This window comes from Oncorhynchus tshawytscha, linkage group LG02 (assembly GCF_018296145.1).
Source record: "Oncorhynchus tshawytscha isolate Ot180627B linkage group LG02, Otsh_v2.0, whole genome shotgun sequence".
Classification (NCBI taxonomy): domain Eukaryota; kingdom Metazoa; phylum Chordata; class Actinopteri; order Salmoniformes; family Salmonidae; genus Oncorhynchus; species Oncorhynchus tshawytscha.
The window spans coordinates 14,207,540-14,224,983 of record NC_056430.1 but is presented as its reverse complement, the minus strand read 5'-3'; the positions used below and the strand labels follow the sequence as shown (position 1 = coordinate 14,224,983).

At 42.8% G+C, this 17,444-nt stretch overlaps 1 long non-coding RNA gene across 1 annotated transcript; it reads left to right on the top strand.

Moving 5' to 3' along the window:
* The first annotated feature begins 273 nt into the window (after positions 1 to 273).
* LOC112262640 lies at positions 274 to 11,811 on the top strand. The gene is made up of 13 exons (XR_002955391.2): positions 274 to 330; positions 3,386 to 3,485; positions 3,686 to 3,778; positions 3,969 to 4,081; positions 4,186 to 4,279; positions 4,393 to 4,496; positions 4,606 to 4,909; positions 6,514 to 6,544; positions 10,174 to 10,399; positions 10,500 to 10,574; positions 10,667 to 10,753; positions 11,114 to 11,188; positions 11,330 to 11,811. It is a non-coding gene; the product is annotated as an uncharacterized LOC112262640 (long non-coding RNA).
* Positions 11,812 to 17,444: the final 5,633 nt, after the last annotated feature.

Genomic DNA, 17,444 nt, shown 5'->3' with positions numbered 1-17,444 from the left:
ATAATCATATGTTGTGCTTTCGCTGTAAAGCATTTTTTAAATCGGACACGATGGGTAGATTAACAAGATGTTTATCTTTCATTTGCTGTATTGGACTTGTTAATGTGTGAAAGTTACATATTTCAAAAAAATATTTTTGTATTTCGCACGCTGCCTTTTCAGCGGAATGTTGTCGAGGGGTTCCGCTAGCGAAACGCCTGCGCTAGAAAGGTTAAAAAAGTGTATCATTATTGTTATTGCATTTCCCTTTCCTTTATATTTCCATTCAGAAATGAAAGCCTCACTATTTAAACTAGAAGATCAGAGCAGTGAGAATGATCTGCGGAACAGGTATGTATTTGATTACAACATGATACTTTCACTATAGATTGTATTATCATTCTGCTTTTTATCTGGCACATTTATTTCTCGAACAGAAATGCAACATGGAACATAAGTCATATATTTAAATATATGTTTGAAAGATCAGCGGAGAAAGTCCATCTATGTTACTAAAACATGCCGTCTTCTTAGCCTAAGTGTACATGCTAGTACCTAAATTCAAAATGAGGACATTTTGTGGTCTACATTGTCCTCAAACTAACCTATGTTCTCTTAGAGAAGAAACCCATCATGTGTTCATGGACAGAAGATCAAATCTTTTTTGTCATGTGCGCCGAATACAACAGGGTGTAAACCTTACCGTGAAATGCTTACTTACAAGTCCTTAGTCCTTAACCAACAATGCAGTTTTAAGAAAAATTGATTTAAGAAAATATTTACTAAATAAACTAAAGTTAAAAAAAGTGACACAATAAAATAACAATAATGAGGCTATATACAGCCGGTACCAGTACCTAGTCAATATCCGGGGTTACAGGTTAGTCGGGGTAGTAATCGCTGTTCTGATACCCTGAAGCTCTTTTCGGTCTTAAGAGACGGTAGCAGAAACATTATGTACAAAATAAGTTACAAACAATGAGAAAAAAAACACACAAAATAGCATAATCGGTTAGGAGCCCGTAAAACGGCAGCCATCCCCTCCAGCGTCATTAGCACAGTGAAAGTACTCAGGTGAATATGAATATTTCCTGTTCTTTTGATTATTTGTTATCTACATGAATAAAGCATGTATGGTGCTAGTGAAATGTGTTTACTTTATTAATTGTTATAGAAGATGAATGTTGCCTTTGAGAGCCTATCTATTCAAGCAGAAACTGACCGCCATGAGATGCTGAAATGTATGTGTACTTTTAATACTGTATATAATCATCAATGTACTTGTATTGTGTTGTTATGAACATAACACTAGGCAATGTACACAGTATATTCAAATAGAACAACAACTCCTTTGGTGTGAACATTTCACACAGTCAAAGAGGGATTGTAAGAATTGAATGATCTAAAGCAGAAGTTCAAATCAACATCAAATCAAATTTTATTTGTCACATACACATGGTTAGCAGATGTTAATGCGAGTGTAGCGAAATGCTTGTGCTTCTAGTTCCGACAATGCAGTAATAACCAACAAGTAATCTAACTAACAATTCCAAAACTACTGTCTTATACACAGTGTAAGGGGATAAAGAATATGTACATAAGGATATATGAATGAGTGATGGTACAGAGCAGCATAGGCAAGATACAGTAGATGATATCGAGTACAGTATATACATATGAGATGAGTATGTAAACAAAGTGGCATAGTTAAAGTGGCTAGTGATACATGTATTACATAAGGATGCAGTCGATGATATAGAGTACAGTGTATACGTATGCATATGAGATGAATAATGTAGGGTAAGTAACATTATATAAGGTAGCATTGTTTAAAGTGGCTAGTGATATATTTACATAATTTCCCATCAATTCCCATTATTAAAGTGGCTGGAGTTGAGTCAGTGTCAGTGTCAGTGTGTTGGCAGCAGCCACTCAATGTTAGTGGTGGCTGTTTAACAGTCTGATGGCCTTGAGATAGAAGCTGTTTTTCAGTCTCTCGGTCCCAGCTTTGATGCACCTGTACTGACCTCGCCTTCTGGATGATAGCGGGGTGAACAGGCAGTGGCTCGGGTGGTTGATGTCCTTGATGATCTTTATGGCCTTCCTGTAACATCGGGTGGTGTAGGTGTCCTGGAGGGCAGGTAGTTTGCCCCCGGTGATGCGTTGTGCTGACCTCACTACCCTCTGGAGAGCCTTACGGTTGAGGGCGGAGCAGTTGCCGTACCAGGCGGTGATACAGCCCGCCAGGATGCTCTCGATTGTGCATCTGTAGAAGTTTGTGAGTGCTTTTGGTGACAAGCCGAATTTCTTCAGCCTCCTGAGGTTGAAGAGGCGGTGCTGCGCCTTCTTCACGATGCTGTCTGTGTGAGTGGACCAATTCAGTTTGTCTGTGATGTGTATGCCGAGGAACTTAAAACTTGCTACCCTCTCCACTACTGTTCCATCGATGTGGATAGGGGGTGTTCCCTCTGCTGTTTCCTGAAGTCCACAATCATCTCCTTAGTTTTGTTGACATTGAGTGTGAGGTTATTTTCCTGACACCACACTCCGAGGGCCCTCACCTCCTCCCTGTAGGCCGTCTCGTCGTTGTTGGTAATCAAGCCTACCACTGTTGTGTCGTCCGCAAACTTGATGATTGAGTTGGAGGCGTGCGTGGCCACGCAGTCGTGGGTGAACAGGGAGTACAGGAGAGGGCTCAGAACGCACCCTTGTGGGGCCCCAGTGTTGAGGATCAGCGGGAGGAGATGTTGTTGCCTACCCTCACCACCTGGGTGCGGCCCGTCAGGAAGTCCAGTACCCAGTTGCACAGGGCGGGGTCGAGACCCAGGGTCTCGAGCTTGATGACGAGCTTGGAGGGTACTATGGTGTTGAATGCCGAGCTGTAGTCGATGAACAGCATTCTCACATAGGTATTCCTCTTGTCCAGATGGGTTAGGGCAGTGTGCAGTGTGGTTGAGATTGCATCGTCTGTGGACCTATTTGGGCGGCAAGCAAATTGGAGTGGGTCTAGGGTGTCAGGTAGGGTGGAGGTGATATGGTCCTTGACTAGTCTCTCAAAGCACTTCATGATGACGGATGTGAGTGCTACGGGGCGGTAGTCGTTTAGCTCAGTTACCTTAGCTTTCTTGGGAACAGGAACAATGGTGGCCCTCTTGAAGCATGTGGGAACAGCAGACTGGTATAGGGATGGATTGAATATGGGGAAGAATTCAGCATGAAACAAGAAGAGATTGGTCAATAACTGACTCAATCAACATGAGTAGAGTAATGGGCACTGCCTTGTTGAGTGTTTCCCAAAACACACATATTTAGAAACCTCTTGTTGTCACACACAATATGAACAGTATTTTACTTTGCGTATGTAGACTATTCAAACTGAAAATATCTCTTAAACGTTGTGATACAGATGAAAAGGAAGAACAAAAAAGAAAAGCTTCAGTAAATCAACTTCCTGCTCAACTTCTATGAAACCCAAGAGAGTTGCAAAAGTTTACAAGAGGCAGCAAGTAAGATTGGCACTTGAAAATGTTTTAATTTATTTTGATTTTGTTCATTGATTAGGCCTAAGTGTGAACTTTTCCAAATATTCCATGCATTTTACTGAAAGTGTAACTACAAGCATGGTAGCTGCATCATAACTGCTTTACTCCTGTTAAATTTCATGATTTATGACAAAAACTAATAAACATCTTATTTTTTTTGACAGAGCAACATCAGGAAGCCCATCAAAGTTTCAAACAAGAACAAGAATCCCTGTTAGAGTCTGTAAAGTGCCGAACAGCTCAATAAAGACTTTGAAGTTAGTATTATATCTTGTACTCCAATATGCTGATGAAGAGAATATTCAAAACACAGGTTATGCAATTCAAAGATTATAAAGATTACACTGTGTTTTGTGAACCCAAATTGACACTTCCCTCTTATAAATGTCATGCCTAGTCCATGTAGTGAGGTTAATGAAAGAGCAATTATTTAACTCTTGCCTTTAGGATATCAAAACAAAATCCATACAGTCACTAGATAAAACAAAGTTGTGGAGACCAGAACATCAGAACTCACCACAGAGTTTAAGGGGAAACATGCTGAAATTCACTAATTCAAGGTAAGATGATGTTCAGATGACCGTTGTGTAGATACATTTGTAGCACTACTTATTCAGAAGAATATTGCTTGCTTAAATCTTATTAATGTGTTGTACCCGTCCAGAATAAAGTCTGCTGAAAACAATTTACTGGAAAAGGCACTTGAAAAGGCTGAAACGATGCAAAACTATTTGAAGGATAAAGACAATATGACAGAGGTTTGATTCTATCAATTGTATTTTCCTCGCACAATATTGGCTTCAATTTTTTGTTCGACACCTGTACATGCAATCGTCCAGGAAAGAGATTGTTCATGTGTTCTCTCCCACAGAGGAAAATACAAGAGATTGAGGGGCAATTATCTGCTGCAATGAGAAGAGAGGAAAAATCCATCAAGGAAAAAGATCATCTGAAGACAGACATTGTACAACATGAGTAAGGCCTTTGATGTTCAAATATCACTTATATAATTACCTGAGGGACAGTTTTCCTCCATGTCTCCAATTCTCCATTTAAATAATGCTGAATGTGAACTCTTCCCCAGGGTGAAGTATGAAGAGCTATCAGCAAGTCTCAATCAGCTGCAACTTGAGAACAAGACTATTCTGGAGACGATGCAGAATGAATCCTCAGAGGCAACCATTCTTGTAGCACGACTAAAAGTCTGTATGAATTGAACATGTGTTGCTGTATGTATAGAATAAAACAGAATAATTGAGCAGTTTTCTGATAATTTAAGGTATTTTGTTGTTATGGGAATATTTTTCTCTCATTCAGGAGAGGGAGGCAAAATAGATGAAGATGAAGAAGGAAATTGAAAGGCTCCAGGAGGAAAACCATCAATTATGGTCAGAGTTGATTGTTAATATTTAATATGCTGCTGTTAATATGCTGCTATTTTTATTGACTTGGCCAAAGATTTTGATACGGTAGACCATTCCATTCTTGTAGGCCGGATAAGGTCAACAAAATCTTCTCTGAGGGGTCTTTGGCCTGGTTTGCTAACTACCTCTCTCAAAGAGTGTAGCGTATAAAGTCCGAAAATCTGCTCTCAGCCACTGCCTGTCACCAAGGGAGTACCCCAAGGCTCAATCTTAGGCCCCACGTCTCAATTTACATCAACAACATAGCTCAGGCAGTAGGAAGCTCTCTCATCCATTTATATGCAAATGATACAGTCTTATACTCAGCTGGCCCCTCTCCGGATTTTGTGTTAAATGCTCTACAACAAAGCTTTCTTTGTGTCCAACAAGCTTTCCCTACCCTTAACCTTGTTCTGAACACCTCCAAAACAAAGGTCATGTGGTTTGGTAAGAAGAATGATCCTCTTCCCACAGGTGTTATTACTACCTCTGAGGGTTTAGAGTTTTAGGTAGTCACCTCATACAAGTATTTGAGAGAATGGCTGGACGGTGCACTGTCCTGCCACCAGCACATATCAAAGCTACAGGCTAAAGTTAAATCTAGACTTGGTTTCCTCTATCGATATTGCTCCTCTTTCACCCGACCTGCCAAAATAATCCTGATTCAGATGACCAGCCTACCCATGCTAGATTACAGAGACATAATTTATAGATCGGCAGGTAAGGGTGCTCTCGAGCATCTAGAGGTTCTTTATCATCCAACCATCATATTTGCCAACAATGCGCCTTATAGGACACATCACGGCACTCTATACTCCTCTGTAAGCTGGTCATCTCTGTATACCCATCACAAGACCCACTGGTTGATGCTTATTTATAAAACCCTCTTAGGCTTCACTCCCCCCTATCTGAGATATCTACTGCAGCCCTCATCCTCCACATACAACATGCGTTCTGCCAGTAACATTCTGTCCCCAAAGCACACACATCCCTGGGTCACTCCTCTTTTCAGTTCTCTGCAGCTAGCGACTGGAACGAGCTGCAACAAACACTCAAACGGACAGTTTTATCTCAATCTCTTAATTTAAAGACTCAAACATGGACACTCTCACTGACAGTTGTGGCTGCTTTGTGTGATGTATTGTTGTCTCTATCTTCTTGACCGTTATGCTGTTGACTCTGCCCGATAATGTTTGTACCATGTTTTTGTGCTGCTACCATGTTGTGTTGCTACCATGTTGTTGTTATGTTGTGATCCTACCATTCTGTGTTGTAATGTGTTGCTGCCTTGCTATGTTGTTGTCTCAGGTTTCTCTTTATGTAGTGTTGTGTTGACTCTCTTTTTGTGATGTGTGTTTTGTCCTATATTTATATTGTATTTTAACAAGAAATTTGTGGAGTGGTTGAAAAACTTGTTTTAATGACTCTAACCTAAGTGTATGTAAACTTTCGACTTCAACTGTAGATTTGGCCGTATTTTGTCGTTGTCTGAAAAACAGTTTGAAACAGTTGATTTGCTTAATCTTTTTCCAAGTTTCTTCTGCAGATTCTCAGTGTCTTCACCTTGCTCTTCAACTTTGTCATTTTAGGATTTCAAATCCTCTCTATGGGAAAGAAAAGGTGAATGATTTTGAGATCAAATGTATCTTGCTGCATTGCAGTTCTTATTTAGAATGACGGCCTACCAAAAGGCAAATTTAAAAACACTATAGTTTTGGCAAGTCGGTTAGGACATCTAAAATTTGTTTGTGCATGACACAAGTCATTTTTTCAACAATTGTTTACAGACAGATTATTTCACTTATAATTCACTTTATCACAATTCCAGTGGTTCAGAAGTTCACATACACTAAGTTGACTGTGCCTTCAAACAGCTTGGTGTCACGTTCATCTTATGAAGGAGACCCAAGCGCAGCATGGTATGCGTACATTCTTTATTATTATAAGAATGAACACTGAACAAACTAACCAAAATAACAAAAACGACACATGATGCTATACAAGTGAGTGCTGACAGGCAACTACACATAGACAAGAACCCACAAACACCAAAGGGAAATGGCTACCTAAATATGATCCCCAATCAGAGACAACGATAAACAGCTGCCTCTGATTGGGAACCATATCAGGCCACCATAAACATACAAATACCTAGACCTGCAAAATATAAAGAAAACAGAGATATCTCAGGTCAGGGTGTGACAGTACCCCCCCAAAGGTGCGGACTCCCGGCCGCAAACCTGAAACTATAGGGGAGGGTCTGGGTGGGCATCTACCCTTGGTGGCGGCTCTGGTTCTGGACGCCCCCCACCTCTTTACGCTGATCCCTCCGCCTTTGTAGAACCCCACCTCGAGTGGTATGTTTGATTTCAAAGGAAAGCAAAGCTCTCAAAACTCCATCTTGATCAGCTCCAACACCACGGATTAAGGTGGGGATAGATTTTTTTATTGAAGTATTCACTGTGAACCGTGACCGTGTACCATTCCCCCAGAGGATTCTCTCCATCCATTCGCCCCCCACCTCTTTACGCTGATCCCTCCGCCTTTGTAGAACCGGACCGTGGATCTGGGAACTGTCTCTGGAGACCCCGGACTCGGGACCGTCGCTGGAGACCCCGGACTGGGGACCGTCGCTCCAGACCCCGGACTGGGGACCGTCGCTGGAGGCTTCGGACTGGGGATCTTCTATGGAGGCTCCGGACTGTGGACCGTCGATGGAGGTTCCGGACTGTGGCCCGACATTGGAGGTTCCGGACTGTGGCCCGTTGTTGGCATCCTATCTAGATGCCCATTCTAGACCGGCAATTGCGAGGAGCTGGAATAGAGCACGCCGATCTATGAATGCAAACTGGAGACACCGTGCGCATCACTGCATAAGATGGTGTCTTACCAGTCACACGCTCCCCGCGGTAAGCACGAGGAGTTGGCTCAGGTCTCCAACTTGACTCAGCCAATCTCCTCATGTGCCTCCCCCAATTTTTTTTATTGGGGCTGCATCTCTGGCTTCAGTGTCCCCTCGTATCGTCGCAGTTCCTCCTGTGCTATCTCCCCCTGCTTCCAAGGCAGGCGATCATTTCCTGCCAATGTTTCCTCCCACGTCCAGGATCCTTACCGTCCAAAATCTCATCCCATGTCCATGATGTCTGCTCCTCCTGAACACGCTGCTTGGTCCTTTTATGGTGGGTTCTTCTGTCACGTCCGTCGTATGAAGGAGACCAAAGCACAGCGTGGTATGAGTACATTCTTTATTGTTATGATAATGAATACTGAACAAACTAACCAAAATATCAAAGCGACACGTGAAGCTATACAAATGAGTGCTGACAGGCAACTACACATAGACAAGAACCCACAAACACCAAAGGGAAATGGCTACCTAAATATGATCCCCAATCAGAGACAACGATAAACCGCTGCCTCTGATTGGGAACCATATCAGGCCACCATAAAAATACAAATACCTAGACTTGCAAAACTCTAGACGTACAAAAACCCTAGACAATGCAAAACCCTGAGACATACAAAACCCCTAGACTATACAAAAACTAGCGTATCCACCCTAGTCACACCTTGACCTAACTATAATATAAAGAAAACAGAGATATCTCAGGTCAGGGTGACACTTGGAAAATTCCCAAAAATAATGTCATGGCTTTAGAAGCTTCTGATAGGCTAATTGACATCATTTGAGTCAATTGGAGGTGTACCTGTGGATATATTTCAAGGCCTACAAACTTGAAAAATGGGAATATCAAGAGAAATCAGACAAGACCTCAGAAAAAAATGTAGACCTCCACAAGTCTGGTTCATCCTTGGGAGCAATTTCAAAATGCCTAAAGGTACCATGTCCATCTGTACAAACAATAGTACGCAAGTATAAAAACCATGGGACCACACAGCCGCCATACCGCTCAGGAAGGAGACGCGTTCTGTCTCCTAAGGATGAACATACTTTGGTGTGAAAAGTGCAAATCAATCCCAGAACAACAGCAAAGGACCTTGTGAAGATGCTGGAGGAAGCAGGTACAGAGTATCTATATTCACAGTAAAACGAGTCCTATATCGACATAACCTGAAAGGCCGCTCAGCAAGGAAGAAGCCACTGCTCCAAAACAGACATAAAAAAGCCAAACTACAGTTTGCAACTGCACATGGGGACAAAGATCGTACTTTTTGGAGAAATGTCCTCTGGTCTAATGAAACAAAAATAGAAATGTTTGGCCATAATAACCATCTTTATGTTTGGAGGAAAAAGAGGGAAGCTTGCGAGCCGAAGAACACCATCCCAACCGTGGAGCACGGAGGGGGCAGCATCATGTTGTGGGGTGCTTTGCTGCAGGAGGGACTGGTGCACTTCACAAAATAGATGGCATCATGAGGTAGAAAAATGTTGTGGATATATTGAAGCAACATCTCAAGACATCAGTCAGGAAGTTAAAGCTTGGCCGCAAATGGGTCTTCCAAATGGACAATGACCCCAAGCATACTTCCAAAGTAGTGGCAAAATGGCTTAAGGACAACAAAGTCAAGGTATTGGAGTAGCCATCACAAAGCCCTGACCTCAATCCCATAGAAAACTTGTGGGCAGAACTGAAAAAGCGTGTGCGAGCAAGGAGGTCTACAAACCTGACTCAGTTACACCAGCTCTGTCAGGAGGAGTGGGCCAAAATTCACCCAACTTATTATGGGAATCTTGTGGGAGGCTACCCGAAATGTTTGATCCAAGTTAAACCACTTAAAGTTAATGCAACCAAATACAAATTGAGTGTATGTAAACTTCTGATCCACTGGGAATGTGATGACTTGTGGAGGTCTACATTTTCTGAGGTCTTGGTTGATTTCTTTTGATTTTCCCATGATGTCAAGCAAAGAGACACTGAGTTTGAAGGTAGGCCTTGAAATACATCCACAGTTTTACCTCCAATTGACTCAAATGATATCAATTATCCTATCAGAAGCTTCTAAAGCAATAACACCATTTTCTGGAATTTTCCAAGTTGTTTAAAGGCACAGTCAACTTAGTGTATGTTAACTTCTGACCCACTGGAATTGTGATACAGTGAATTATAAGTGAAATAATCTGTCTGTAACAAATTGTTGGAAAAATTACTTCTGTCATGCACAAAGTAGATTTCCAAAACTATAGTTTGTTAACAAGAAATTTGTGGAGTGGTTGAAACAACAGTTTTAATGACTCCAACCTAAGTGTATGTTAACTTCTGACTTCGACTGTAACCTGATCCCTGCAGGTACCGAAGCTACAGCTTTGAGCTACAGAGGCCGTCAAGAGTAAGGAAGATGCTGAAGTCAAACGTCAGAACAAGACAGCAGACATGGTTGCCGTGACGGAAAGCACAAGGTTAAGTTCTCTGTTGGCATCAGATCCACTATGACGAAATGGTTGACGAGAAAGATGCAGAGCTTGATGATAAGAAGAGAGAAGACATGGAGGCAGCTGCTAATAGAACATCACTGGTATGATACATGATAGTACATGAATAAAAATGTCATTGTATTAACTGGGAGTATTTCAGTAGAGTGTTATATATCTGCTTCTTTTCTGATTTTTCCTCAGGAATTGGATCTGTCACAGCAGAACATGGAAAATGGCCATTTGAAGGAACAACTGGAGAAAGAAATGAAGGAGAGGGTAAGTCCCCTGCCATCCACCATGCTGACAAAGGTGTGTCAAGTGACAAATGTTGTCTATTGACTCAGTCGTGATGTCATGTTGTGTTGTAGGAAAGCTGACTACAGGAGATTACAGGTCTGGAAAAAGAGACGGCATGTCAGAAAATGAGCAGGCAACTGCAGACACAGGATAACCAGGTACATATTCAGATATCAGAGCATTACAACAACACTTAGTGTTGTTAAAAAGTGTCTGACAAAAACTATTGTTTTTCCCCAACAACAAAAACATTTGCAAATGAGCTAGCTGCCTTAGCCAAAGTCCATAGAAGTTAGGTGTTCTGAAACACTCAGCCACGATGCCTGAGGACAGTCACACAAAGCCTCTGTAACCCAATCCCAAACTCAGACAGAAGAGATGCTGTGAATCCAAACATTAATGTTATTGATCATGAACCTCTTAAAAATGATTGGGTTCTTTCTGTTCTCCATTACATCCCTGTGCATGATCACTGTATAATTCCTCAGATTAACTGATATATTTTTGATGTGTCAAAGGAAATGGAAAGCAAAGCCCCAAGAACTCCGTCTTGGAGCTCCATAACAACAGTTATAGCAACACCGCAAATTAAGGTATTGGAATCCGTTGATTATACTGTGTGGTGTTTTTATAATGTAGGCTATTCCATCATCAATGGATGTGGTGTTGGTATGTTGTATGATCACTGTAGAATTTATTAGATTAACTGGAGTGGTATGTTTGATGTGTCAAAGGAAAGCAAAGCTCTCAAAACTCCATCTTGGCGTTCCCCAGTACAGCTGGCGCAACACCACGGATTAAGGTGGGGATAGATTTTTTTATGTGAAGTATTCACTGTGTTTACTTTGTTGACCGTGACACGTGTACCATTCCCCCAGAGGATTCTCTCCATCCTATTTCTCTGTGATTGAGTGATTTTCTCCACAGTCTTACAGAATCAGAACTCCTCCGTCCGCTGGGAAGTCTGTGCCCTGGGGGAAGAGTACCCTGGAGCTTGACCTGGGGGAAGAGTACCCTGGATCTTGACCTGGGGGAGAGTACCCTGGAGCTTGACCTGGGGGAAGAGTACCCTGGAGCTTGACCTGGAGGAAGAGCACACTGGAGCTTGACCTGGGGGGAGAGCACACTGGAGCTTGACCTGGAGGAAGAGCACACTGGAGCTTGACCTGGAGGAAGGGCACACTGGAGCTTGACCTGGGGGAAGAGTACCCTGGAGCTTGACCTGGGGAAGAGCACACTGGAGCTTGACCTGGGGGAGAGTACCCTGGAGCTTGACCTGGGGGAAGAGCACACTGGAGCTTGACCTGGGGGAGAGCACACTGGAGCTTGACCTGGAGGAAGAGCACACTGGAGCTTGACCTGGGGGAAGAGTACCCTGGAGCTTGACCTGGGGAAGAGCACACTGGAGCTTGACCTGGGGGAGAGCACACTGGAGCTTGACCTGGAGGAAGAGCACACTGGAGCTTGACCTGAAGGAAGGGCACACTGGAGCTTGACCTGGAGGAAGGGCACACTGGAGCTTGACCTGGGGGAAGAGTACCCTGGAGCTTGACCTGGGGGAAGAGCACACTGGAGCTTGACCTGGGGGAGAGCACACTGGAGCTTGACCTGGAGGAAGAGCACACTGGAGCTTGACCTGGAGGAAGAGCACACTGGAGCTTGACCTGGAGGAAGAGCACACTGGAGCTTGACCTGGAGGAAGAGCACTCTGGAGCTTGACCCCAAGTCTGACAGCTCTGAACATAAAGATTTATATGGTCGATCTAATGAACACACTGCTTTAACTTTAATAGTGCAGAAAACATTGGATTGGCCTAAAACTCAGGATGTATTATGAAATACCACGCAATTCCCAATGACCACAAATAAGTTTGAACTCATAACTTTATAATGCATGCTGTATGGTATGCACATTTTCATTGTGGGAATACTTTTTCTTTAAATATCACTTCTAACTTGGATGTCTTTCTGGTTCTTATAATGGCAGAGCTTTGCAGTTGCAACTGATCCATTCAAAAGCCGCCTGCAGCCAAGTGTCCCAGCAGCACAGCATCAAAACGTGGACATATTGAGGAACGAATGAGCCAGCTGAACATTATCACCAAATACTTGATTTACTTGGCAATACTCCCTCTGCATTATGAAATAAGCTGTGAAATACCATATTGCATTATAGTATAGTCTGTACTCTGCAACTTCTAAAATATAGTCTGTAACTTGTAAAAGTAGTTAATGCTGTGGGGTTCTACAATTTTCAGGTCACTATTAGCCACTTCCACAATCACTTCCACTGGTTTGCTTCTGCTTCACTCATTTTTCCTGTTTTATACTATCGTAATGTTTCAGGTCCAGAGCCCTGTTGTTCAGAAATCACTTAGGAGCGCTTTAAAGCTCGCTGCAATGAAAAGGATGCAGGATGCTGGTTGGACAGCTGCTGCTGGTGCTGACAAGGAGAAGAAAAACAAGTGCTTTTCAAAATGGATCGTTTTCTGTGTGTGTGACAAATGTGGACATTCAATATGCTTTTTTCATTACACCACTGCTCTCAAGTTCATTCATGTCTGTAGTTGTCTGATGCTGGGAAATCTGTTGACCGAAATATACATTTAAAATGCAAGTCAAAACAATTTGAAATGAACGAAGTATATTATCTTGTTTTGATGTTACTGTTTAGCCACATAACTCACTTTGTTAATGGAAAACATGTAAAATGCTTGTTTTGAACAGACTTGCCACCTTTGAGTCCATTCAACATAAAGAAATTCAAGTGTTTGTTCATAACATTGTTGTTTTTGCTTGTGCTGTTTTTATCAAATCAAATCAAATCAAATCAAATTTATATAGCCCTTCGTACATCAGCTGATATCTCAAAGTGCTGTACAGAAACCCAGCCTAAAACCCCAAACAGCAAGCAATGCAGGTGTAGAAGCACGGTGGCTAGGAAAAACTCCCTAGAAAGGCCAAAACCTAGGAAGAAACCTAGAGAGAAACCAGGCTATGTGGGGTGGCCAGTCCTCTTCTGGCTGTGCCGGGTGGAGATTATAACAGAACATGGCCAAGATGTTCAAATGTTCATAAATGACCAGCATGGTCGTATAATAATAAGGCAGAACAGTTGAAACTGGAGCAGCAGCACGGCCAGGTGGACTGGGGACAGCAAGGAGTCGTCATGTCAGGTAGTCCTGGGGCATGGTCCTAGGGCTCAGGTCCTCCGAGAGAGAGAGAGAGAAAGAGAGAATTAGAGAACGCACACTTAGATTCACACAGGACACCGAATAGGACAGGAGAGGTACTCCAGATATAACAAACTGACCCTAGCCCCCGACACATTAACTACTGCAGCATAAATACTGGAGGCTGAGACAGGAGGGGTCAGGAGACACTGTGGCCCCATCCGAGGACACCCCAGACAGGGCCAAACAGGAAGGATATAACCCCACCCACTTTGCCAAAGCACAGCCCCCACACCACTAGAGGGATATCTTCAACCACCAACTTACCATCCTGAGACAAGGCTGAGTATAGCCCACAAAGAACTCCGCCATGGCACAACCCAAGGGGGGGTGCCATCCCAGACAGGATGACCACATCAGTGAATCAACCCACTCAGGTGACGCACCCCTTCCAGGGACGGCAAGAGAGAGCCCCAGTAAGCCAGTGACTCAGCCCCTGTAATAGGGTTAGAGGCAGAGAATCCCAGTGGGAAGAGAGGAACCGGCCAGGCAGAGACAGCAAGGGCGGTTCGTTGCTCCAGAGCCTTTCCGTTCACCTTCCCACTCCTGGGCCAGACTACACTCAATCATATGACCCACAGAAGAGAGAAGTCTTCAGTAAGGACTTAAAGGTTGAGACCGAGTTTGCGTCTCTGACATGGGTAGGCAGACCGTTCCATAAAAATGGAGCTCTATAGGAGAAAGCCCTGCCTCCAGCTGTTTGCTTAGAAATTCTAGGGACAATTAGGAGGCCTGCGTCTTGTGACCGTAGCGTACGTGTAGGTATGTACGGCAGGACCAAATCAGAGAGATAGGTAGGAGCAAGCCCATGTAATGCTTTGTAGGTTAGCAGTAAAACCTTGAAATCAGCCCTTGCTTTGACAGGAAGCCAGTGTAGAGAGGCTAGCACTGGAGTAATATGATGAAATTTTTTGGTTCTAGTCAGAATTCGAGCAGCCGTATTTAGTACTAACTGAAGTTTATTTAGTGCTTTATCCGGGTAGCCGGAAAGTAGAGCATTGCAGTAGTCTAACCTAGAAGTGACAAAAGCATGGATTAATTTTTCTGCATCATTTTTGGACAGAAAGTTTCTGATTTTTGCAATGTTACATAGATGGAAAAAAGCTGTCCTTGAAATGGTCTTGATATGTTCTTCAAAAGAGAGATCAGGGTCCAGAGTAACGCCGAGGTCCTTCACAGTTTTATTTGAGACGACTGTACAACCATTAAGATTAATTGTCAGATTCAACAGAAGATCTCTTTGTTTCTTGGGACCTAGAACAAGCATCTCTGTTTTGTCCGAGTTTAAAAGTAGAAAGTTTGCAGCCATCCACTTCCTTATGTCTGAAACACATGCTTCTAGCAAGGGCAATTTTGGGGCTTCACCATGTTTCATTGAAATGTACAGCTGTGTGTCATCCGCATAGTAGTGAAAGTTAACATTATGTTTTCGAATAACATCCCCAAGAGGTAAAATATATAGTGAAAACAATAGTGGTCCCAAAACGGAACCTTGAGGAACACCGAAATTTACAGTTGATTTGTCAGAGGACAAACCATTCACAGAGACAAACTGATATCTTTCCGACAGATAAGATCTAAACCAGGCCAGAACTTGTCCGTGTAGACCAATTTGGGTTTCCAATCTCTCCAAAAGAATGTGGTGATCGATGGTATCAAAAGCAGCACTAAGGTCTAGGAGCACGAGGACAGATGCAGAGCCTCGGTCCGATGCCATTAAAATGTCATTTACCACCTTCACAAGTGCCGTCTCAGTGCTGTGATGGGGTCTAAAACCAGACTGAAGCATTTCGTATACATTGTTTGTCTTCAGGAAGGCAGTAAGTTGCTGCGCAACAGCCTTTTCTAAAATTTTTGAGAGGAATGGAAGATTCAATATAGGCCTATAGTTTTTTATATTTTCTGGGTCAAGGTTTGGCTTTTTCAAGAGAGGCTTTATTACTGCCACTTTTAGTGAGTTTGGTACACATCCGGTGGATAGAGAGCCGTTTATTATGTTCAACATAGGAGGGCCAAGCACAGGAAGCAGCTCTTTCAGTAGTTTAGTTGGAATAGGGTCCAGTATGCAGCTTGAAGGTTTAGAGGCCATGATTATTTTCATCATTGTGTCAAGAGATATAGTACTAAAACACTTGAGCGTCTCTCTTGATCCTAGGTCCTGGGAGAGTTGTGCAGACTCAGGACAACTGAGCTTTGAAGGAATACGCAGATTTAAAGAGGAGTCCGTAATTTGCTTTCTAATAATCATAATCTTTTCCTCAAAGAAGTTCATGAATTTATCACTGCTAAAGTGAAAGTCATCCTCTCTTGGGGAATGCTGCTTTTTAATTAGCTTTGCGACAGTATCAAAAAGGAATTTCGAATTGTTCTTATTTTCCTCAATTAATGTTTTTCCTCATAATCCTGGACTATCGGACCACTATTTTATTACGTTTGCATTTGCAACAAATAATCTGCTCAGACCCCAACCAAGGAACGTCAAAAGTCATGCTATAAATTCACAGACAACACAAAGATTCCTTGATGTCCTTCCAGATTCCCTCTGTCTACCCAAGGATGCCAGAGGACAAAAATCAGTTAACCACCTAACTGAGGAACTCAATTTAACCTTGCGCAATACCCTAGATGCAGTTGCACCCCTAAAAACTAAAAACATTTCTCATAAGAAACTAGCTCCCTGGTACACAGAAAATACCCGAGCTCTGAAGCAAGCTTCCAGAAAATTGGAACGGAAATGGCGCCACACCAAACTGGAAGTCTTCCGACTAGCTTGGAAAGACAGTACCGTGCAGTACCGTAGAGCCCTTACTGCTGCTCGATCATCCTATTTTTCGAACTTAAGATCCACAACATTTATTCCATGGGACAAAACTAGGTCCAGCGTATGACTGTGACAGTGAGTGGGTCCAGAGACATGTTGGACAAAACCCACTGAGTCGATGATGGCTCCGAAAGCCTTTTGGAGTGGGTCTGTGGACTTTTCCATGTGAATATTAAAGTCACCAAAGATTAGAATATTATCTGCTATGACTACAAGGTCCGATAGGAATTCAGGGAACTCAGTGAGGAACGCTGTATATGGCCCAGGAGGCCTGTAAACAGTAGCTATAAAAGTGATTGAGTAGGCTGCATAGATTTCATGACTAGAAGCTCAAAAGACGAAAACGTCTTTTTTTTGTTTGTAAATTGAAATTTGCTATCGTAAATGTTAGCAACACCTCCGCCTTTGCGGGATGCATGGGGGATATGTTCACTAGTGTAGCCAGGAGGTGAGGCCTCATTTAACACAGTAAATTCATCAGGCTTAAGCCATGTTTAAGTCAGGCCAATCACATCAAGATTATGGTCAGTGATTAGTTCATTGACTATAATTGCCTTTGAAGTAAGGGATCTAACATTAAGTAGCCCTATTTTGAGATGTGAGGTATCATGATCTCTTTCAATAATGACAGGAATGGAGGTGGTCTTTATCCTAGTGAGATTGCTAAGGCCAACACTGCCATGTTTAGTTTTGCCCAACCTAGGTCGAGGCACAGACACGGTCCCAATGGTGATAGCTGAGCTGACTACACTGACTGTGCTAGTGGCAGACTCCACTATGCTAGCATCTCACTGG